Here is a 25,107-nt window from a genome sequence, read left to right on the forward strand (position 1 = left end):
AACCAAGGGCAATAGGGATAGCTTGTAATGTTTACAGAGTCTCTTGTACAACCCTCACCAATAACTTAAAAGATGAATTCTTTTGCTTGGTGTTAGGCTTTTTGTTAAATGGTCTTTGGCCCTTGAAGGAAGCATCATAAACTATGCAGGTAAATCGATAGGACTAGAAAAGATCATATTGAGAGAGAGAACCCACACTCAGAATGGCACATGTCCCATGGCTTCTCTCATCTGAGCCCTCCTAACTTCCAGTCTTCAGGAGGTTTGAGTACATATGCTGGAGTAAATGCAGGAATCTGTAAAATAAATGAAGCCATTACCAAGGCAGGTCACAGGGGAGCAATAGGGAGTGAGAGAGAGAAAGAGTTGACTACACATGATCTGATGGAAGAAATCAGGAAATGTGGTGGGGGCAAATAAGAGAGAAAAGGATAGATAAATATAGAAGGAGACATGGGTAAAATGATAGTAAGAGTGTCTGAAAAGTCTCTAAAAGAGTACTACTAACCCAACAATATCACAAGTCTACACATAAATATGCATATATAGTCTGAATGAAATTTTCTCACCTGGACTGAAAATGTAATTTTTAAAAAGTCTCTATCACTTCTTGGCCTTTTGGCTAAGATCAAGTGTGAAAGGCTTCTATTTGTTTAGGGTTAAAGTTAACGATGGCGCTGGGCGGTGGTGGTGCATGCCTTTAATCCCAGCACTGGGGAGGGAGAGGCAGGTGGATTTATGAGTTCAAGGCCAGCCTGGTCTACAGAGTGAGTTTCAGGACAGCCAGGGCTATACAGAGAAACCCTGTCTCGAAAAAACAAAACAACAACAACAAAAAAAGTTAATGATGGCATTTTGGTCCAAATGGTCCTCCAGGTGAGAGTGATTAACTGCTTTAGGCTTCATTTCTCAAATGTTACAATCATATCCCAAATTTTCCTAAATGACCTCAAGTAAAGTTGGTTGTCCAAGAGCAGCTCCTCAGTCCTGCACTTATGTCTTATCTTCACACAGTTAGTTACCTACATAGCCACTTACCTTAAAGTGTTGCTGTTCTCAAGTTTCTTAGGGAATGGTAGATTCTTTTGCGTTTGAGATATGGTTGCTATCATCATTGGGTTTTGGTGAGGTAGAGAATACTAGGAAGCCCACAGCCCTAGAAGCAGCTTATCTTGATGCCTGGGAAGATTGTTATGGTTTATGAGGGCAGAATAATAAAATGAAGCTCATGAATATGCACATCATAGATGGACATTTAAGAGACAGACAGTTATATCCATTTAGATACTGAGTCATTCCTTCCTGATGGAAGAGATCCTTAAAATAGGAGAGTGAATGTGTAATGAAGGAACAAGCAACCAGAATGACCAAAATAACAGTGATCAGTCTTAGCAAGAATGTCCACAGATGAGAGAAACTTGGAGCAAGAAAAATTGATTGTGTCTTCCTCGAAACTTTTCATGTAGTAGATAAAGACAAGACATTGAGACATGATATAAACAGGAGCGATTAGATTCCTATTGGAAGGTACAAACTGTACACTATGAGGCCGTCCTGGACTACATAATAAGAGCTTCTCATAAATCAAGAAACACCACAGAAACATCTTTAGTCACTCAAAAAATGGAAAGTAATATTAGATATAAAATCCAAGTGCAGCAGAAACTGCACTTGATCTTAGCCAAAAGGCCGAGAAGCGATAGAAACTGAAGCTCAGTAGTTACAGAGGCCAATGTGCCAGGGATATAGTAAGAGTCTTACATCCATGGTAACAAGAAGCAATGCTGAGCAGGAGAAATGAAGGACTAGCACTCAACCGAATAGCTTACTGGGAAACACACATAACTTGTGGTTCTCTAGTCCAGCAAGTCCTAGTGGCAGGGAAAAAAATGGCAAGAGTTGACAGGAGTGAGGTGGCAGTAGCATATTAAGGCTCTTGTACAAGTCTCAGGAGCAGGACTCATAGTTCTGTACCTGCTACAGCTCTTTTATAGGATGTGGATGCAGCATTTCTTCACCTTTGCCATCAGCTGAGCATCTATGCAGACCTAGCTATTAGTATTCCTCACCCTTGACTGGCCAACATAACAACTCCTATGTTTACAGTGTGAGATCCTTAGGCCAAAAAGCTCTTCCAATTTCTCTCTTCTGGCTCTCCTAAACTTACTTTATCTTCAATTTCTGTTCTCTGTCCTCTCTGTACCAATCACATCCCTGTGTCTTTAAGAATACCATAGCAATCCCCCTACTAGGCTACCAGGAGGCATGGCCCACATCTGACCCAGGTGAAAATGATTACCAGGTCATCTATCATTCCTTCAGACTGGGAAACTAAAACATTTCAGGTTGAGGGGGGCACTGTCAGGAGAGGAAACAATTATTTGCAATTGTGGAGTTTTCACAAGGAGTCCATGGAGTGTTTAAAATTGCAAATGCTGACATAAAAATAAGCTAGCTAGCCATGTTACTAGTAATTCTCTTACTCAAGACATCAAGGAAACAGAGAGTGAATATAAGAACTGCCCATCAGAGAGGTGAATTACTACAAAACCTTCATCTACATATAAAAAAAGTGAGTATCAGAAAGAACACTCCAACGAGAAATGAATGGGCATGCCAACCACATTAATAGTGAATTTAAAAGGTTTTAGCAGTGCTTAATGCCTGCCCAGTGCCCCAGAAGAGGAGGTCTCCTTCATCTGTTTCGATTGCTGTTTTACTAATTACAATTGGGGATCTTCAAATGACATACTTTTATAATTGCAGAAAATTATGAATAAGTGTACTTTCTCAAATTAATTTTCTCCCTAAGGACCACCTTGGTACTTCCCTTGCCAGACAGTCATCGTTTTCCTCTTCATTACAGATCAAACAAGCAATGTGACAGTATCAGTACACTGGACCTTCGGACTGTTGACTACAGGACAGGTGTTCGATGTTCTATCAGAACCTTAGTCCAGCTTTCATTGATGGTTAACTTGTCTCAAATTAGATATGAACCAAATAAAGTTCTTCTCTAAGACTTTTTTTTTTACCTCAACAGAGGCAATGAAGTCCTGTCCTCCTGTCTTTCTTTGAAGAAAGTACAAGTTCTGTTTCTCAAAAGGCATGAGTATCCATGTGCCACCAGCTTTGTTAAGAGCTTCTATTGTCAAAGAGAATGATGATGAGATGGAAAATTAGAGCATCTAGCTCACTGCACAGGGGTCATTAAATGAAACAATACATCTGGGCCTCCTGGAGCTATTTGCTGCATATACTTCCATGTAAAGATAGTCTGTACAAAACTGTGAACACCCACAAAGCAAACATGAAAGATCCACAGAAATCTTCCACCCAACAATAATGAATGGACATTTAAAATTAACAACCTTCGGATTCCAGTAGATGATAAGGAAGCACACAGATTTGAATGTTATAGTTCTGAGGGAATCATCTGATCTTTGAAATAAATAGTAAGACTGCTGGTTAGCACAAGAAAATCACTTTTCCTTTAAACATGGTGAATATGAAGTATCTGTAAGAGACATAGTGGAGTTATCAAGTGGCAAAATGGAAATGAATTCAGTTGATGGATGAATATTAAAAGCTGACTCTAGCACTCTTGTGACACTTATGCAAAGACAGGGTACATTTTTCTTTACTCATGAGAAATTTGTTGAAACCTAGATATCACACACATACACACACACACACACACACACACACACACACACACCTATATACACCTATATATTGTTTCTGTCTGTTTCTTTTATTACTGTGATGAAGTTTAGTGTTGTAATAGTGACTTGACCCATAAAAACAAACATGCTCACCATGTAGTTTTTACAAAATGGTTTGCCTGGACCCTTTTCCACACTCTGGAGCTTGTGCAATGGTATTTGTGGGGTTTTTTTGTGTTATTTTTATACATGTCCTCTTCATCAAAACCATTTGCTAAATACAAAAAAAAAAATGTCAGCTTTCTTTCTCATGAAACCACATTCACGATTCCTCTAAGATTTTAGCACCCTCCTGTCCTAAAGTGTGCCACTGAGTAATTATAATCCAAATGAACACTGAGTCCTGTACTATATCAGTAACACAACTTGCAGTACTGGAACATGAGAACAGAAAAAATGAATTAATTCATATCAAAAAGAGTTAAGATATCCTTACAGAAAATGTAGCTTAATAAGAGCCTTAGAGGGCTGTTGAGGCACAGACAACCAAAATATCACTGGTAAGGGATGTGGAAAGAAAGGAAAGAGGTAGAATACAAGGCTGGTACTTAGACCACCAGGAAATGAGGTTAGGCCACAGCTGCAGTAAAAGACAAGCCACTCACGGTGTTTTGTGATTCAAACTCTGACCACTTGGAAAGGCTGGAGTGTGCTGTGTGTGCGTTACACAGCACAAGAAGGGAAAGTCAGAGTCAGCAAAAGGAAGACCAAGGAAAGCTTCTGTGACAAGCAAATCAAATGAGAAGCCTGCTGGCCAAAAATAAACTCTACCACCTTGTGTCTGTCGATGATGTTGACCGAGGCAGAAGCGACGTGCCTAATAAGGGACATTTATTAAGGTGATGTCAAGAGATGGTGTTTCCTACCGGGGAATACAGGTTGGGGTTATGATTTACAAAGGACAATATAAGATGTGTGAATGTAAAGGGTGTTAAAAAGAGCTAATAAAATTTTATATATTGCAATTACATAAATCTGCGATAAACATGAAATTCTCTCCAAAAAATAATCTATACTAATCTGATATTGGTTTAATTAAAAAAAATGTGAGGTAAAAGTTAAACTCATGTCTCCTTAGGCTGTGACACATAAGTAATGATCTCATATTTCTTTACTTTTCCATAAAAGTCTCCATTATGTGGATTTCAAAGGCTTCAAAATGCTTTAAAATTTAATACCCTTGCTTTATATTAGTGTGGCTATTTATACCATTTCTGTACTGTGCCAGCTACAGCAGCTACAGTTTTCAATACACAAACTGATATATCTGAAAGTACCCACACATGAAATAGCATATCATCTACTATATCACCATTTTATTTCTTACCAAATTATTCTCTTTCCCTATCCTTAAGGCAATCGCATGGTACCACCATCTTGACTCAGATACAGTAGGGGAATGTTCACTCTACAGACTAATCACTTCTGCTCACAGGCATCCTCTCCATCCTTAATACATGTCTCGTTCAGGTCTTTCAACCTTCTTCAGCTTCCATGACTTAACATGGTCCCGACAGCCTTTGAGAGGCTGTTCCCAATAGTTGTCAATAGAATTACAAGCTGCCAGTGCTACTTTGGTGTGTTTATTTGACTCCCTCTGCAGAGGTACTTCTTGGGAAAGAGAAAGTGATCTCTCCAGAACCAGGAGTCACAGTCCTCTTACTTATTTCATTCATACCAAGACAGTTTGATTTGAGTCCTTGAGATCAAAGCCTCTTCAAACAGCTCTAGTTGGCTCCTTCTGCCTCCACTCCTGTGGGAAGCCAGGAAACTTGTGGGAGCTCAAGAGTGTGAGTCTGTGGCTCTGGAGCTGGGAACATACTTGGTCAGCATATCCAGCGTGTTTTGCAAGCACTATGCCTCAGAACTATGTGATTAAAGACAAGAGAGTTTGAACAAATGAGGAAGTTAATCCACAATAGTAGAAATTGAGTTCATAGTGTTGGAAAAGAATGAAAAGGAGGAAAATCATAAGTCTGTTACTGATAAGCATGAATCCACAGGGTTTTTTTTTGGGGGGGGGAGGCGGGGAAAGGTACAAATAAATAAGAATGGATGAGCCGGGCGTGGTGGTGCACGCCTTTAATCCCAGTACTTGGGAGCAGAGGCAGGCGGATTTCTGAGTTCCAGGCCAGCCTAGTCTACAAAGTGAGTTCTAGAACAGCCAGGGCTACAGAGAAACCCTGTCTCAAACAAACAAACAAAAAGCAATTATCTACAAATGAATATATTTCCCAGTTTTCCTCTAAGAAGTCTTTTTATTTTATTTTATTTTTTATTATATATTTTATTTATTTACATTTCAAATGTTATCCCCTTTCCTGGTTTCCCCTCTGAAAACCTCCTCCCCCTATACACTCCCTCCCTTCCCCCTGCTCACTCCTCCACTTCCTGGCCCTGGCATTCCCCTATACTGGGGCATAGAGACCAAGGGCCTCTCCTGCCATTGCTGATCAACTAGGCCATCCTCTGCTACATATCCAACTGGAGCCATGAGTCCCACCATGTGTACTGTTGTTGGTGGTTTAGTCCCTGGGAATTCTGAGGGTACTAGTTAGCTCATGTTGTTCCTCCTACTGGGCTGCAAACCCCTTCGATTCCTTGGGTGCTTTCTCTAGCTCATTCACTAAGGACCCTATGCTCAATCCAATAAATGACTGTGAGCATCCACTTCTGTATTTCTCAGGCACAGGCAGAGCCTCTCAGGAGACAACTATATCAGGCTCCTGTCAACTAGCTCTTGTTGGCATCTGCAAGAGTGTCTGGGTTTGGTGGTTGTATATGGGATGGATCCCAAGGTGGTGTAGTCTCTACATGATCATTCCTTCAGTCTCTGCTCCATACTTTGTCTCTGTAACTCCTTCCATCAGTATGTTGTTCCCCTTCTAAGAAGGATCAAAGTATCCACAGTTTGGTCTTCCTTCTTCTTGAGTTTCATGTGGTTTGCAAATTGTATTTGGGTATTCGGATGTTCTGGGCTAATATCCACTTATCAGTGAGTGCATATCATGTGTGTTCTTTTGTGACTGGGTTGCCTCACTCAGGATGATATCCTCCAGATACATCCATTTCCTTAATAATTTCATAAATTCATTGTTTTTAATAGCTGAGTGGTACTCCATTGTGTAAATGAACCACATTTTCTGTATTCATTGCTCTGTTGATGTCCAGCTGGATTTTTTCCAGCTTCTGGCTATTATAAATAAGGTTACCATGAACATAGTGGAGCATGTATCCTTATTACATGTTGGAGCATCTTCTGGGTATATGCCCAGGAGAGGTATTGCTGGATCCTCTGGTAGTATTATGTCCAATTTTCTGAGGAACCGCCAGACTGATTTCCAGAGTGGTTGTACAAGCTTGCAATCCCACCAACAATGGAGGAATGTTCCTCTTTCTCCACATCCTTGCCAGCATCTGCTGTCACCTAAGTTTTTGATCATAGCCATTCTGACTGGTGTGAGGTGGAATCTCAGGGTAGTTTTGATTTGCATTTCCCTGATGATTAAGGATGTTGAACATTTCTTTAGGTGCTTCTCAGACATTCAGTATTCATCAGTTGAGAATTCTTTGTTTAGCTCTGTGCCCCATTTTTTTAAATAGGGTTATTTGGTTCTCTGGAGTCCAACTTGTTGAATTCTTTGTATATTGGATATTAGCCCTCTGTCAGATTTAGGATTAGTAAAGATCCTTTCCCAATCTGTTGGTTGTCTTTTTGTCTTATTGACAGTGTCTTTTGCCTTACAGAAGCTTTACAATTTTATGAGGTCCTATTTGTTGATTCTTGATCTTACAGCACAAGCTGTTTCTATTCTGTTCCGGAATTTTTTCCTCTGTACCCATATCTTCGAGGCTCTTCCCCACTTTCTCCTCTATAAGTTTCAGTGTCTCTGTTTTATGTGGAGGTCCTTGATCCACTTGGACTTTAGCTTTGTTCAAGGAGATAAGAATAGATCAATATGCATTCTTCTACATAATAACTGCCAGTTGAGCCAGCACCATTTGTTGAAAATGCTGTCATTTTTCCACTGGATGGTTTTAGCTACTTTGTCAAAGAGCAAGTGACCGTAGGTGTGTGGGTTTATTTCTGGTTCTTCAATTCTTTTCCATTGATCTACCAGCCTGTTCCTGTAACAATGCCTGATAGTTTTTATCACAATTTCTCTGTAGTACAGCTTGAGGTCAAGGATGGTGATTCCACCAGAAGTTCTTTTATTTTTGAGAATAGTTTTTGCCATCCTAGGTTTTTTTGTTATTCCAGATGAATTTGCAGATTGCACTTTCTAATTCGTTGAAGACTTGATTTGGAATTTTGATGGAGATTCCATTTAATCTGTAGATTGCTCTCAGGAAGTTAGCCATCTTTATTATATTAATCCTGCCAATCCATGAGTATGGGAGATCTTTCCATCTTCTGAGATCTTTGATTTCTTTCTTCAGAGACTTGAAGTTCTTTCACTTGCTTAGTTAGAGTCACACCAAGGTATTTTTATGTTATTTTGACTATTATGAAGAGTGCTGTTTCTCTAATTTCCCTAGGAAGTCTTAAATCAGGAGAACACTGTCTTTAATGAATATGCCCTGCCCCAAGATATTATTAGCTTGTAAGTAAGTCCATTCTCCAATAAAAGAACCCATTTTTGTTGTATTGTAATTGTGTAAATTGATGATTCTAGGGCATAGATGAGGAAAATATAAAATTAACTGAAATGGCTGGGTATAGCTCAGTGATAGGATATCTGACTGATATGCAAAAGAAATCACAACTCCATAGAGAACAGGCAAGATTAATCCATAAAATTTTAGGTAGGCAGAATATGAGAAGATCATTTGAAGATTAGATGCAAATATCAAACAAAGTGATATGTTGACCTTAAAGGTCCCATTAATTTAAACAGAAAATTATTAGCATCAAACCAATAGTAATAGCAATAACAGTGCACTAAGACTACTTGAATAAATTATTGATGAGAGGAAATAGCTGTCTTATTGTATAATGTGAGTTAATATAGACAGACTAGAAGAATAAAAAAATACTATTTAACAATCATTTTCTAAATGGTTAAAAACAGGATGATGAGCTGACTCAGGACGCCTAGAACTTGCCACCAATCCTAATAACCTGAGGTTCATTCCTAGGATACGCTGTAGAAGAAGAGAACTGACTTAGAAGTTGTTCTCTGACCTTTGCACATGCATTGAGGCATATTATATGCCACCCACACAAATAAGTATCAAAGAATAAAAAGATAAATAAATTGAATTTTTAAAACAATAATGGACAAAACGTATAGATATAGAGTTTTACAAAGAATTAATGTCAGCTGTTGACTCATGCATATGAACCTGCACTCTGGAAGCTGAGGTAAGGGCAAATTTGAGGTCAGCCTGAACTGTAGAGTGAAACACTTATTCAAAAGATAAAGCATGAAAATAGCCAATAAGCACATCACAGGATGCTCAATGCCATTATTCACAATAGAAAAACAATGAACCGCAATTATCTGCCACTAGTAAAACTGTTAAAACAACCGAAGTTAAAGACAGACATCAATCAGTGTTGATAGGAAAATATGATGTCTTTACATATTGTTGTTTGGGGTGACTTCAAAATTATGTAGCCACATTAGGAAAGATTGTCATTACTTCTCAAAAAAATTAAACGTAGAATTATCATAGGTCCAACAATCCCACTTGTGGCTATACAATCAAGAAAAATAAGACATATGTGTGCTCAAAGTTATATACAATACCTCCATTCACCAAATGTGGTGTGTCCATGAAATGACGTAAGGATTTCTGTGGTACAACTCAAATAGATTTGGGGAGCATGCAAAGTAAAAGGAGTCACTTAGAAAAGGCCATTTGTGTTGTGAGTCTCTTATAGGCCATGCCAAAACATGCAAATCTATGCAGATAGAGAACTCATTAAATGTGGAAAGAGTAGAAAGGATGCAGATTGTGGATAGCAGTTAAAATCTATGAGTTGTTGCTGTTGAGATGAGAAAGTTCTCTATAATTCATTGCAATGATTTCTGTAAACCTATATCTACACTAGGAACCATTAAAACATCAACTTTAGGAGACTCAATGGCCTAATGTAAGAATTATAGTTCAGAACAGCTATGGAACATTTTTAAAACTAAAAGGATAGCTCGGGTTACAAATTTTACTCCAATTTTTATTGTTTTCATGAACATAAAGCTCCATAAAATCCTTTAACAGAATCTCATCCTTCAGTCTAAATCTAGAATTATGGCAAAGAAAAACCTATAACTGGATCTCAAGCTAACAACATTATCTTGCATCCTCTGTCTGCAGACTGAATTTCCTTGCCTGTACACGAGTTTTAGCATCATCAGCTCTGGAGAAGACTCAAATGCAGATTCACACTGCAGGTGATAGGTAAAAATTACCACACCTTTACAAGCTAAAGACATCAGACTCATGGGTTCTCACTGCTATAGCCATATTGTTTATTGGAGGGCAGTATTCAGCTATAAAGTTGCGTTTTCACAGGACCAACTTTTCTTTGAAACATCTAAAACACATTAAAACAGTCCCTGGAAAGAAACATTTGCATAGCTCTTGTGTGTCATGTGACTTGTCTTTGACATAAAGCTGGCTATCTGGTAACAAGATGGCCTGTTGCAGTTATTCTTTGAAAAAATACCTGTGTATAAACAGAAAGGCCGAACATTTATTACGTTCTCAGTGACAAAATCCTGTCACTTTCTATAATCTCTTCACTCCAGCGTCAACTCTGCAAAACACAGGATATAAAGGGCAAAGCGTAAAGAGGAAACGTGGTATTCTTCATTATTTTATCCTGCTGTGACTTAATATAAAATAAGGATAGGCCCTCTTTATGTTTCATATGTAAGGTATAAAATAATAATTTTAATAACTTGACTACTGATTTCATGCAAGCAGATAATAATTCTAGGAATGTTACTCATGTGTGAATTATCGGGATCTGTCACTAAGACCTAAAGCTTGGCAAATTTCAGGGTCACCATCTTCATTACTGAAGATGTGGAATGACTCTAGAAATTAGTTCCAAAAACCTTTGCTTAAATGTCTAACATACAGAAGTTCAGAACTATAAGCAGTTAGTCATATGGGGCCTATTGCTTTAATTAAATATATTTTGGTTGAAAATACTACTTAGATTCTATTTTCACAAAACAGGAAAAAATGAAGATTTTAAAGATATGCTCAAATTACTGCCCAATTGCAATTAAATAATTAAAATCATAAGTATTTTTAAATAAGTCAATGCTATAAATGGTACTTCTTGGTACTGCTTCAATTTAGTGATCTCTATGAATATACAATTTTATTGCCATCATTAATTATTGAAGTACTTTAATTTGGAGATAATAGCCACATATTTCAACTATAAATGTAATTTCAGCGAAGAAAACATTTGAGAAGATGTTTTTACCATGCCAACTTTGATTTAGGAGAGTTTGCGACCTCTAGTGCATATTCAGACATAGACACAATGATAATTTGTTAGTAAGTGATTATTGATAACACATTGGAGATGAAAGTTGCCTATATATGCAGCCTCTTTAGTTAGTATTTGGTATCACAGACACTGACATCAAAGGTAAGGTTGAAAGGGTATTTGTCGCTAATCACAAAACCCAAATCTTGGCATACACCGAAGAAAGAGCCTAGAGAGCTAAGGTCCTTCCTGGCACTGTGCTGAGAATTCCCCAGGCAGTGTATCAAGTCTGCGGTGGCCCAGATAATTCCATGGAGGGATGTGTGAACCTTACAGTTTGTCTCAAAACAATACATACAGACACAAAGTGAGATTCTTTTTTTGTTTGTTTGTTTGTTTTGAGACAGGATTTCTCTGTGTAGCCCTGGCTGTCTTGGAACTCACTCTGTAGACCAGGCTGGCCTCAAACTCAGAAATCCACCTGTCTCTGCCTCCCGAGTGCTGGGATTAAAGGCATGCACCACCACTGCCCCGCTTGTTTGGTTTTCTTTTTGACATGGGATTTTATAGGTAGGCAACATCGTTAGTAGTTACTTTCCGGTATAGCCACATCCATTTACTAATCATATGTGCCTGCTTTCACAACTGTAGTTCAACCTGGCAGCACAATTTTCAGACCACATCAGAGGGGATTCAACATAGTTTCTTTAGTAGCTTTTTTATTGTAGCTCACTCTGTTTCTAAAACTGACTAGCTCTCATCAACTGAGCCATTAACCAGTACCCCAGAGATCCCTGGGACTAAACCACCAATCAAAGGAAACACATGGTGGGACTCATGGCTCCAGCTGCATATGTAGCAGAGGATGGCCTAGCCGGTCATCAATGGGAGGAGAGGCCCTTGGTCTTGTGAAGGTTCAATGCCCAAGTATAGGGGAATGCCAGGGCCAGGAAGGGAGAATGGGTGGGTTGGGGAGCAGGAGGAGGGGATAGGGGATTTTCTGAGAGGAAACTAGGAAAGGGGATAGCATCTGAAATGTAAATAAAGAAGATATCTAATAAAAATATTTTTAATCACACACACACACAACACCCAGTGTAGTCACCAGCCAGCTAATAAAGACTTTATACTAGCAAAAAACAAAAACAAAAAACAAACAAACAACATAACTCAGGCCTTCACTTTGCTCCTTTGTAAGCGGTTAGTTACCAGACTGTAGAGAGAAGGCAGCCTTTTCACTAGAGACTATGAAAGCCAGAGAGAAGGCAGAAATCGGGAACTCATGGCATTGAAATGGTCTTGAGTGTGTCTTGAAGACATTAGTGCTTTTAAGTTAGGTGTCCACTCTTAGTATCTCTACACTTCTTTCCTCACCTTGTGCTGCTTAAGCTACATTCATATTGACAACAAAGAAAATGGTAAATCCTGCTTCCCTCTGAAGTCAGGGTAAGGGAGTAACAATCTTCTTGTATGTTTCATTATAGACATATTTGATTTCAAACCCTGTCAATATTTAAAGTGAAGATAGAGGGAGAATTCCCAGGGTCCACTGCATCTTAAACTATTCGAAGCATAGAAGCGAACATACCAGGAATAGATCTATTTAAGTGCTTTGTCAATACCAGCTTAAATACTGCCACAGGGCTTTATAAAATTTTTAAGACTTAGATTTCTTCTTTTCTTTATGGATGCTTTGGAGCTAAATTTAAGTTATCGTTAGCAATTTGATGGCTGGGGCAGTTCTTTTTTTTTTAAGTTTGAGTTATTGCCTGACAGTTGAAGAGTTCTAACACCCCCCTCAAGAGTATCCACAGAGATTTCCCCATTGTCTCTTCTGAGTTGTGTGAGAGTCACAGCCATTGTATCTTACTGCGGCCCAGAACTCTTCCTGGGCTGCCTTAATCATGTTTCCTTTGGCAAAGAACAAGCCTGGAAAGGATATGGGATGAATAAAAACACTCATGAGTTTTTACAAAATAGATCCATGGGTTTGTTTGAAAAACAAACATTAAATGTTGTTTCAGGAGAGTCTTGCCATTGCAAAAGAGGCTGTAAAGCGAAAAGCACCTTGACATCACCCCTGCGTGTCCAGTTTGCAGCAGCATTTACAAGGGAAAATCTTTCTTGTTTTTCTGTTTTCTCTTTTTAAGAACAGTTGATATACTGATCTACACCTGACATACAAAACACCAATATGTGCCTGTGTGTGTGTATACTATAGTATAATTGTGACAAAGGTTACCTTTAACACAAAGTATATATCTAAATATTATGTGCAATTAATAAAAGCCTAGAAAGATAGCTCCAAGGGATTTAAAGAGCCTAAAAGTTTGTCATAATCCCTTTATGAAAAACAAGACACATTCCTCACATAACTCTTCAGTTTTCCAGCAAAGTAGATTCAACTAGTGACAGAAAAATGTGCTCCAGAAATAGGTGCAGTTTGGTTGGTGTGTTGGCGATTTTGCCACATTATATTGTATTCAGTAACACACACCTATTTATCAGAAATTAAATTATTATAGTGGAGAATAACGTAAGTACCCTCTTGCCACCTTGATTCCTTAGTTTGGCAGCGTTTCCTATTAAGTCCACATGACAACACTCAAGCCTTTTCTCCTCTAAGGAGCACTGACTAACCTCATTGTCCCTTCCTCCTTGCTTTTCTTCATCGAGACAATAAATTTTAGTTGATCGTATTTTTCCCTAATGGACTTTAATGCATTAAATTAGTTCCATCTTTGAGTAACCAGTGTGTAACTTATAATGATGTCCCATTCAATATCTGCTTAGTGAATATATAAGGGACAATGTTGGAGCAAGATTAATCAAACACTTTCAATGGTAGTGAGCACTCCCTGAGCTGAGCCCTTTGCTAGGGCAGATGAATATACTATCCAATTACTTTCAATATTGATACAGCAAAGTAGACACTTTACAGCTAAAGACATTCATATCTTAAAAGATTGAAAGTTAGGCACTGTCCCTCACACATGATGAGTAATGGAGTTTGAACTCTAAACAGAAATTCTTGACTGTAAGATTCACCATTCTCTGACACCTACTGTGTCCATAGGGCAGCTATCAACCTCAGGGTGGAGGCTAGAGAACTCGAAAGTGTTGGATCCCCTGAAGATCACTTAGAGACTGCTTCAAATCCTTAAGCCTCCGTGCATACTTTCCCCTTCAATTCTGTTGCTCCCAGCAACTGCTTTCTGTGTCCTGTCTACATTTGAATGCTTGAAAATTTCTTCTCAGACCTCTGTTCTCTCCTCCTTGAGAACTGTAACAGTTACATGCTTCTAATTCTCAATAGCTATCAGGTGGAGAGGCTTGACAAATCACAGCCCTCATTTCACGTACACTTTAGCCCTTGGTCCAAGCAAAACAAAATGATTTTATATCACCTTATAATCCCAAATTCCCTTAACTGTTATCCCCCCTATCGTTGGTAAACACTTTAATGGATTCAAAGTGAGTTTGTTCATGGCTGTGGATAAGCCTCAACTTAAACCAACTCTGTGGTGTCATATGACCTTAAGTTTAATCCTCAACACTTCACACCAAAAAAATTAAAAAGAGGGGGCAGGGAAGAAGCAAAATTATATGAATTCTCTTTAAATACATCTTTGGATACTCATATTAAACACCATGAATTATGTGTTCTGTCTCCTATAATTTTATGAACAATAATTCTCAAAAATAAGGCCACTTTAAAAGGAACACATTTAATACATCCCACAATGGTACATGTCTATGTTCTACTGAAAAAGTATCTTTCATTCAGCAAATATAACTGTCTTCTCAGAAACTTACTGCTGAATAAACTCACTTTCTGAACTCTGGCTGCCTGATTCAACTCAACTGTCTAGCCCAAACTCCTCTACAATCTGACTGAATCAAACTGGCTTCTCCTATATTCTAACTTAATTGCTGTGCTTGGCCTCAAATAATTAACTCTGACAATCAGTTCTAATCTTCTGGCTCCTTCTTATTCTCTGGCTGATTTCGTCTTCACCTGTAAAATTGCCTGAGTCAAAACTCTCCCTTTCTCTCTCTCTCTCTCTCTCTCTCTCTCTCTCTCTCTCTCTCTCTCTTTCTCTCTCTCTCTCTCTCCCTCTCTCCTGCTCCTAAGTAGCCTCCATTTCCTGTCTGTTCCAGTGAGAGTTGGGAATATCCTATGTCTGACTCATTCTGTCTAATCTTTGATTTGTCACTCCCCTCAAATAGGAGTTACTTTCAGACATGGCTACTTCCTTCTTGAAACTAACTTTACCTTCACTGTTAGAGATTAAGGATGTGTTCTAAGGGTATATCTAGGCAGAGGAATTAATAATGTGTCATTCCAGTTAGCTCACACATTCCTAGAAAGTATTTGGATATGATCCCTGCAAAGAACATCCATGTTGCTGGATTAAAATTTCTCTACACTACAAGACCCACCTAAAAATACTCTCACCTGCCTTATTTACACTATATATATTTTTTAATCATGTAGAAATCCTTCCAATCTAAGCCGGTGCCTTGAGCAGACTTTGGGCGGTAGCTCTACACCCAGTCACACAACACCCAACAGAAGCTCAACTCTCAGGTGCTCTAACACACCCAGGATCATAGGATCACAGGATCTCAGGAGCTTGGTCATACCAGGATTTCAGGATCCCAGAGGCAGCTTAACTCCCAGAAGCTTTGAAACACCTAGGATCTCAGGATCACAAGATCCCAGAATCACAGGATCACAGAGAGAGCTGGACTCTGAGGAGTTCTGACAAAACCAGAATCACAGGAGGGATAGACTTCAGTCAGAGACAGCGTGGGCAGGTACCACAAGAGATACCCAGATAGCAAGAGGCAATCTTAAGACTATAAGCAACAGAAAATAAGGGTACTTGGCATCATCAGAACACATTTCTCCCAACATAGCAAAACCTGGATACACCATCACAATGAGAAAGCAAGATTCAGATCTAACATTACTTTTCATGATGGTGATAGAGGATTTTAAGAAGGACATAAATAACTCCCTTTTAAAAATATAGGAGAACACAGGTAAATAGGTAGGAACCCTTAAAGAGGAAACACAAATTTCCCTTAAAGAATTACATAAAAACACATACAAACAGGTGAAGGATTTGAACAAAACCATACAGGATCTAAAAATGGAAAAAGAAACAGTAAAGAAATCACAAAGGGAGACAACCCTGAAGATAGAAAACCTAGGAAAGAGATTAAGAGTCATAGATGCAAGCATCACCAACAAAATACAAGAGATAGAAGAGAGAATTTCAGGTGCAGAAGATACCATAAAAAATATAGACATGACAGTCAAAGAAAATGCAAAATGCAAAAAGCACCTAACCCCAAACATCCAGGAAATTCAGGACACAATAAAACCTAAGAATAATCAGTATAGAAGAGAGCAAAGATTCCAATTTAAAGGGCCTGTAAATATTGTCATTAAAATTATAGAATAAAACTTCCATAACCTATAGAAAGAGATGCCCATGAACATATATGAAGCCTACAGAACTCCCCAGGACCAGAAGAGAAATTCCACCTGTCACATAATAAACAAAACACCAAATGCACAAAGCAAAGAAGAATATTAAAAGCAGTAAGGGGAAAAGGTCAAGTAACATATAAAGGCAGACATATCAGAATTATACCAGACTTCCCACCAGAGACTATAAAAGCTACAAGATCCTGGCAGATGTCATACAGACCCTAAGCAAACACAAATACCAACCCAGACTACTATACCCAGTAAAACTCTCAATTACCATAGATGGAGAAAAAGTGATATGACATGACAAAACTAAATTTACAGAACATCTTTTCACAATCCAGCCCTGAAAAGGATAATAAAAGGAAAACTCCAACACAAGGAGGGAAAGTACACCCTAGAAAAACAAAGAAAGTATTCTTCTTTCAACAAACCCAAAAGAAGATAGCCACATGAACATAAAAATAACATCAATAATAACAATAATAACAATCGCTATTCCTTAATATCTCTTAACATTAGTGGACTTAATTCCCCAATTTAAAAAAAAAAAAAAACATAGATTAACAGACTGGATACACGAACAGGACTCAGCATTTTACTGCAAACAGGAAATGTACCTCAGTGTCAAAGACAAACACTACCTCAGAGGAAAGGGTTGGAAAATAATTCTCCAAGCAAATGGTCCCAAGAAGCAAGCTGGCATTCTAATAATAGAAAGTATCGACTTTCAACCAAAAGTCATCAAAAAAGATAAGGAAGGACACTGCATACACATCAAAGGAAATATTTACAAAGAAGAACTCTCAATTATGAACATCTGTGCTCCAAATGCAAGGGTACCCACATTCACAAAAGAAACTTTACTAAAGCTAAAAGCACAAATTGTACCTCACACAATAATTGTCAGGGACTTCAACACCCCACTCTCATCAATGGAGAGATCATGGAAGCAGAAACTAAACAGGGACACAGTGAAACTAACAGAAGTTATGAACTAAATGGATTTAGCAGATATTTATAGAACATTTCATCCTAAAACAAAAGACCATATCTTCTTCTTAGCACCTCATAGTACCTTTTCCAAAATTGACCAAAACATAAAACACAAAACATGCCTCAACAGATACAAAAAGATTGAAATAATCCCATGCATCCTATCAGATCACTACTAACTAATTCTGGTCTTCAATAACAACAAAAAACATCAGAAAGACCACATACACAAGGAAGCTCTACTCAATGATAACTTGGCCAAGGAAAGAATAAAGAAAGAAATTAAAGATGTTTTAGAATTTAATGAAAATTAAGTCACATCATACCAAAACTTATGGGACACAATGAAAGCAGTGATAAGAAGTAAAGTCATAGCTCTAAGTGCCTCCAAAAAAGAGGCCAGAGAGAGCATACACTAGCACCCAGACAGCATACCTGAAAGCTGTAGAACAAAAAGAAGCAAATACACACAAGAGAAGTAGATAGCAGGAAATTATCAACCTCAGGGCTGGAATCAACCAATTTGAAGCAAAAAGAAGTATACAAAGAATAAACCAAACCAGGAGCTGTTTCTTTGAGAAAAATCAACAAGATAGATCAAACCTTAGCCAGACTAACCAGAGGGCACAGAGATAGTATCCAAATTAATAAAATCAGAAATGAAAAGGGAGACATAACAACAGAAACCGAGGAATTTCAAAAAAATCATCAGATCCTACTACAAAAGCCTATATTCAACAGAACTGGAAAATCTGGATGAAATGGATAATTTACAAGATACATACAAGCTGCCAATGTTAAAACAGGATCATATAAACAATCTAAACAGTCCCATAACCCCTAAAGAAATAGCAGCATTCATAAAAAAATTTTTTAATTAAAAAAAAAGGGGTCTCCCAACCAAAAGAAGCCCAGGACCAGATACTTTTAGTGCAGAATTCTATCAGATCTTCAAAGAAGACCTAATAAAGATACTCTTCAAACTTTCCACAAAATAGAAACAAAGGAACACTACCCAATTCGTTTTATGAAGCCACAATTACTCTGCCACCTAAACCACACAAAGACCCAACAATTAAGGAGAACTTCAGACCAATTTCCTTTATAAACATCGATGCAAACATAGTCAATAAAATTCTCACAAACAGAATCCTAGAACACATCAAACCAATCATTGACCACGATCAAGTAGGCTTCATCCCAGGAATGCAGGAATGGTTCAATATATGGAAATCCATCAATTTAATCCACCACATAAACAAATTCAAATGAAAAAAACACACATGATCATTTCATTAGATGCGGAAAAAGCATTTCACAAAATTCAGCATCCCTTTATGTTAAAGTCTTGGAAAGATCAGGAATTCAAGGCCCATACCTAAACATGGTAAAAGCAATATACAGCAAATCAGTAGCCAACATCAAAGTAAATGGAGAGAAACTTGAAGCAATCCCACTAAAATCAGGGACTACACAGGGCTGCCCCTTCTCTTCCTATCTAATTCAATTGTACTTGAAGTCCTAGCCAGAGCAGTTAGACAATGAAAGGAGATCAAATAGATACAAATTGGAAAGGAAGAGGTCAAAATATCACTATTTGTAGATGATGTGATCATATACTTAAGTGACCTCAAAAAATCCACCAAAGAACTCAAAGCTTGCAAATTGGCTGGATATAAAATTAACTCAAACAAATCAGTAGCCTTCTTCTACTCCAAGGATAAACAGGCAGAGAAAGAAATTAGGGAAACAACACCCTTCACAATAGTCATAAATAATATAAAATACCTTGGTGTGACTCTAACCAAGCAAGTGAAAATTCTGTATATAACCAAGAACTTCAAGTCTCTGAAGAAAGAAATCAAAGATCTCAGAAGATGGAAAGATCTCCCATGCTCATGGATTGGCAGGATTAATATAGTCAAAATGGCTATCCTACTGAAAGCAATCTACAGATTCAATGCAATCCCCATCAAAATTCTAAATCAATTCTTCATAGAGTTAGAAAGAGCAATTTGAAAATTCATCTGTAATAACAAGAAACTCAGGATAGTGAAAACTATTCTCAAAAATAAAAGAAGTTCTGGTGGAATCACCATCCCTGACCTCAAGCTGTACTACAGAGCAATAGTGATAAAAACTGCAAGGTATTGGTACAGTGACAGGCATGTAGATCAATGGAACAAGATTGAAGACCCAGAAATGAGCCCACACACCTATGGTCACTTGCTCTTTGACAAAGGAGCTAAAACCATCCAGTGGAAAAATGACAGTATTTTCAACAACAGGTGCTGGTTCAACTGGCAGTCAACATGTAGAAGAATGCAAAACAACCCATTTTTATCTCCTTGTACAAAGCTTAACTCCAAGTGGATCATGGACCTCCACATAAAACCAGATGTTCTGAAACCAATAGAAAAGAAACTGGGGAAGGGGCTTGAGCACATGGGCACAGGGGGAAATTTCCTGAACAGAATGCCAATGGCTTATTCTCTAAGATCAAAGATTGACAAATGGACCTCATAATATTGCAAAGCTTCTGTAAGACAAAGGACTGTCAAAAGGACAAAAATCAACTAACAGATTGGGAAAAGTTCTTTACCAATCCAACATTTGATAGAGGGCTAATATCCAACATATACAACGAACTCAAGAAGTTAGACTCCAGAGAATCAAAATTTAAAAATAGGGTATAGAGCTAAACAAGGAATTTCAAAGAGCTAAACAAGGAATATCAAATGTCCGAGAAGCACCTAAAGAAATGTTCAACATCCTTAGTCATCAGGGAAATGCAAAACAAAACAACCCTGATATTCCACCTCACACCAGTCAGAATAACTATGGTCAAAAACTCAGGTGACAGCAGATGCTGGAGAGGATGTGGAGAAATAACACTCCTCCATTATTAGTGGAATTACAAGATTTTACAACCACTCTGGAAATCAGTCTGGTACTTCCTCTGAAAATTGGACATAGTACTACCTGAGTACCCACCTATATCCCTTCTAGGTATACACTGAAAAGATTCTCCAACATATAAAAAGGACACATGATCCACTATGTTCATAGCAGCATTATTTATAATAGCCAGAAACAGGAAAGAACCCAGATGTCCTTCAACAGAGGAATGGATACAGAAAATGTGGTACATTTACACAATGGAGTACTACTCATCTATTAAAAAATGAATTCATGAAATTCTTAGGCAAATGGATGGAACTAGAAAATATCACCCTGAGTGAGGTAACCCAATCACAAAAGAATACACATTGTATGCACTCATTATAAGTGGATATTATCCCAAAAATCCAGAATATCCAAAATACAAGACACAGACCACATGAAACTCAATAAGAAGGAATACCAAAGTGTGGGTAGTTCAAACCTTCTTAGAAAGGGGTGCAAGTAAGAAGACAAAGGGTAGAGCAGAGACTGAAGGACAGGCCATCCAGAGATTGCCCCACCTGGGGAACCAACCCATATACAGTCACCAAACCCAGACACTATTATTGATGCCAAGAAGAACTTTCTGACAGAAGCCTGATATAGCTGTCTTCTGAGAGACTTTGTCAGAGCCTACAAATCCAGAGGCAGATGTTAGCAGACCACCATTGGAATGAGTATGAGGTCCTTAATAGAAGAGTTATAGAAATGATTGAAGGAGCTCAGGGGGTCTGCAACCCCATAGGAACCAACCAGATCGCCCCAGAGCTCCCAGGGACAAAACCACCAACCAAAGATTACACATAGAGGGACCCATGGTTCCAGCCACATATGTAGCAGAGGATGGCCTTATCAGTCATCAATGGCAGGGAGGCCCTTGGTTCTGTGAAGGCTCAATGCCCCAGTGTAGGGGAATTAGAGGGTGGGAAGACAGTAGTGGGTGAGTAGATTGGAGAATACCCTCATAAAAGCAGGAGGAGAGGGAGGGGATAGGGGCTTTATGGAGGGTTGGGGGTTGAACAAGGAAAGTGGATAACATTTGAAGTGTAAATAAAGAAAATATCTAATTTTTATAAAAAGAAAAAAGAAAAGAAAAAGAAAGAAAGAAAAGAAAAGAAAAGAAAAGAAAAGAAAAGAAAAGAAAAGAAAAGAAAAGAAAACTTTGTGTCTATACATACCAAGTTGTGACAGATGCCTGCCTAAAGTTTGCTGTGAATGTTAGAGATGGAACATGCTCAGACCGTGTTGGGCCCATGATTTGTATGTATCGACTCATTCACTCATTTTTAGTAAGCCTGTACATTTTATTACACAAGTGAAATCTGAGCCGAAGCTTTGGGAGTATAAATTTAGAAATTGTTCTAGGAGACTCTTGACTCCTTAATTGATCAACATGCAATCCAAAGTGTTTGATACTCAAAATACATTTTATTCTTTTGCTTCTCTTGTTTTCTTTCTAAAGCCTATTAATCTAGAAGATCTTTCTTTACTGCCACAGCAGTTTTCCCTCTGACTTTGTGCCTTACCTATATTGCTAACTTTCTCAAGAATGACACTAAAACCTGTCACCACCAGGACCCTAGTATCATCAATGGTCACCTGATTCTACCATCTATATTATCCCAGCCTGGGGCAGTCAAGTTTCCATTCACCTCCAATACTTGTCTTTTCCACATCATTTTTCAATGGGATGTGGGCTCACTATGTTGTCTGGGTTGTCTTTTTTGTTTTGTTGTTTTGTTTTGTTTTGTTTTTTAGATATTTTCTTTATTTACATTTCAAATATTATCACCTTTCCTGGTTTCCCCTCTGAAAACCCTCTATCCCCTCCCTCCTCCCCCCACACACCAACCCATCCATTTCTGCTTCTTGGCCCTGGCATTCCCCTACTTGGGTGTAGAACCTTCACAGGACCAATGGCCTCTCTTCCCATTGATAATTGATTAAGCCATCATGCATCTGGAGCCATGAGTCCCACCATGTGTATTCTTTGGTTGGTGGTTTAGTCCAAGGGAGCTCTGGGGAGGTCTGGTTAGTCCATATTTTCGTTCTTTCTAGGGGCTAGAAACCCTTCAGCTCCTTGGGTACTTTCTCTAGCTCTTTCATTGGGGACCCTGTGTTCATCCCAATGGATGGCTGTGAGCATTCACTTCTGTATATGTCAGGACCTGGCAGAACCTCTCAGGAGACATCTATAACAGGCTCCTGCCAGCAAGCTCTTGTTGGCATCCACAATGGTGTCTGGGTTTGGTAGTTGTATATGGGAGGGATCCCCAGGTGGGGCAGTCTCTGGAGGATCATTCCTTAGTCTCTGCTCCATACTCTATCTCTGTAACTCCTTCCATGGGTAGTCTTCTAACTCCTTGAGTTGAATGAGGTTTCCCTTCACCTCCAGTGCTTGCCTTTGCCACTTTACCACATCATTTTTCAATGGGATGTGGGCTCACTATATTGTCTTCTAACTCCTTGAGTTGAATTAAGTTTCTGTTCAGGCTTTTCTCTAATGAGAATATAAGCAAACACCATCAAACTTAGCTAAGTTCAAATCTATAGCCATTCTTCGAGGTCCATGGCGGTTTTTCTTGGCTTGCACTTAGCATGATATCTTGTACAGAACCCTGTTGAAGAATTCGGAACAACTATTTTCTTCTACTGTGGAACTTCTATATAATTCCAAATTGTGGATACTTGTTTCCTTCATCAATTCTACCTAAGCAAAAAAAGCCTCTTGAAAAAAAATAGAAAATTTCTTCCTCATGTATTCTCAGCAGCTCCAATTAGTAGGCAGTTGTCCTTTTATAGATGGTGCCTAATAACTGATCCAACTAAAGTTTATAGGTTTTCATTCTTGGGTCCCTATACCTCTTTCTTTCTCTCTCTCTCTCTCTCTCTCTCTCTCTCTCTCTCTCTCTCTCTTTTGAGACAGGGTTTCTCTGTGTATCCCTGGCTGTCCTGGAACTCACTCTGTAGAGCAGGCTGGTCTCGAACTCAGAAATCTGCCTGCCTCCTCTGCCTCCCAAGTGCTGGAATTAAAGGCGTGCACCACCATTGCCCAGCCCTATACCTGTTTCTTAAACTATATCAATCTTCAAGTGCCTACCTGAAAACAAGATTGTCTTTCACAAGGATGCAAAGAACAGGAACTGACTGTTGAGAAGGCAGTGACAGAATTTGTGTTCTTCCCCAATTAAGACAGAATCAGCAACACAATTAAAAGATAATAAAGACGGTTAAGATTCTTGGCCAAACAGCATTGAATAATATCTTACTGTCTCTAAGCTACCACAGTGCAGGGGGTTAAAGAATTTTCCACTCAGAACCCAGGGCAATTTAAAAGGATTTATTGATTTTTCCCTTCTACCTATAAATGAGACTCACAGACCAGGAGTGAGATCTGTAGACACAACAGGCTGCCCTTTCTAGTTCGCTTTTTGTTCCTCCCCTAACATAAACAGAATTGCTTTGTTGGCTAAGAAACTACCAGGAGAGAATCAGGTGTGTCTGTGACTGCTGGTGCCATAAAGGCAAACTTTGGCCACTATGTTTTTAATTCTAAAACAATTGCTCAATTACAGTAGGAACCCCAGAGCAGAACTGTGTTTTCTTGTCTTACTCTAGGCCTGACGAATTCCTATATTGATTTCAGACCACAGTGAGTTCAGCATCAAACAGTCACTGGTTAGGAGACATGACAGAACGTTCTTGATCTTACTTTTTTTTTTTTTAGTCAGTAAGTGTTAAAGTAAGATGATTATTCCATGACATAATATCATAAAAAAAAAAAACCTTTCCAAAACATGGAACATTGGGGGAAAATCCAGTAATATAACTGCCCCAGAAAAAAAAAAAAAGCTATATGTAGTGCTGAGCAAAAGCAAAACTGTATTCTATACCTGCCGGATTTCAACATCCTGGTTTCCCTAGAGACTTTCTGAAAGCAAGTTGAAGCTTGGTGGATTTTCTGTTCTTCGATGCTGTTTTCTTTCTCAAGTATTTCATGGCATTTTAGTTTTCCAGTTTATGATTCTATTCAAATGAACGCATTGGTTCATTTCTACATCTGTTTTAGCAACTGCCATCCCATCCCTGCTGTCGTACGTATTCAGTGAGTTTTATTTTCCTCTTTTACATTCAAAAAGCAATAAGCAACTTTTTCTGATTACAAATGTTGGGCTCTACCTGAAACTACTTCTGTGAATGAAGAAGTCCCCATCTCAAACACCAGAGACCAAAGAGTAAATAGGAGGGATTCTTAGAATTTGATTCTCAAAGTTTTCAATTCTGATAAAATATTATTTTGATGCATAAGAAATTAGTTTTAGAGAATTTTCAAATGTTTTCAAATTTGACAGGTAAGATAATTATAATTTATTAACAAATCAACTTCATATTTGTACCTTATGGAAATAGACAAAGGATATTCATATACTAGAGACTGACTTGTAGAAATAAAGAAAATTTATTTTCTCATGCTTCTTGAGACTGGA

At 38.4% G+C, this 25,107-nt stretch overlaps 1 pseudogene; it reads right to left on the reverse strand.

The window, feature by feature from the left end:
• Positions 1-1,544: 1,544 nt before the first annotated feature.
• LOC115029665 lies at positions 1,545-1,701 on the reverse strand (annotated as a pseudogene).
• Between the last annotated feature and the right edge of the window lie 23,406 nt (positions 1,702-25,107).

This window comes from Mus caroli, chromosome 16 (genome assembly GCF_900094665.2).
Source record: "Mus caroli chromosome 16, CAROLI_EIJ_v1.1, whole genome shotgun sequence".
Lineage (NCBI taxonomy): Eukaryota > Metazoa > Chordata > Mammalia > Rodentia > Muridae > Mus > Mus caroli.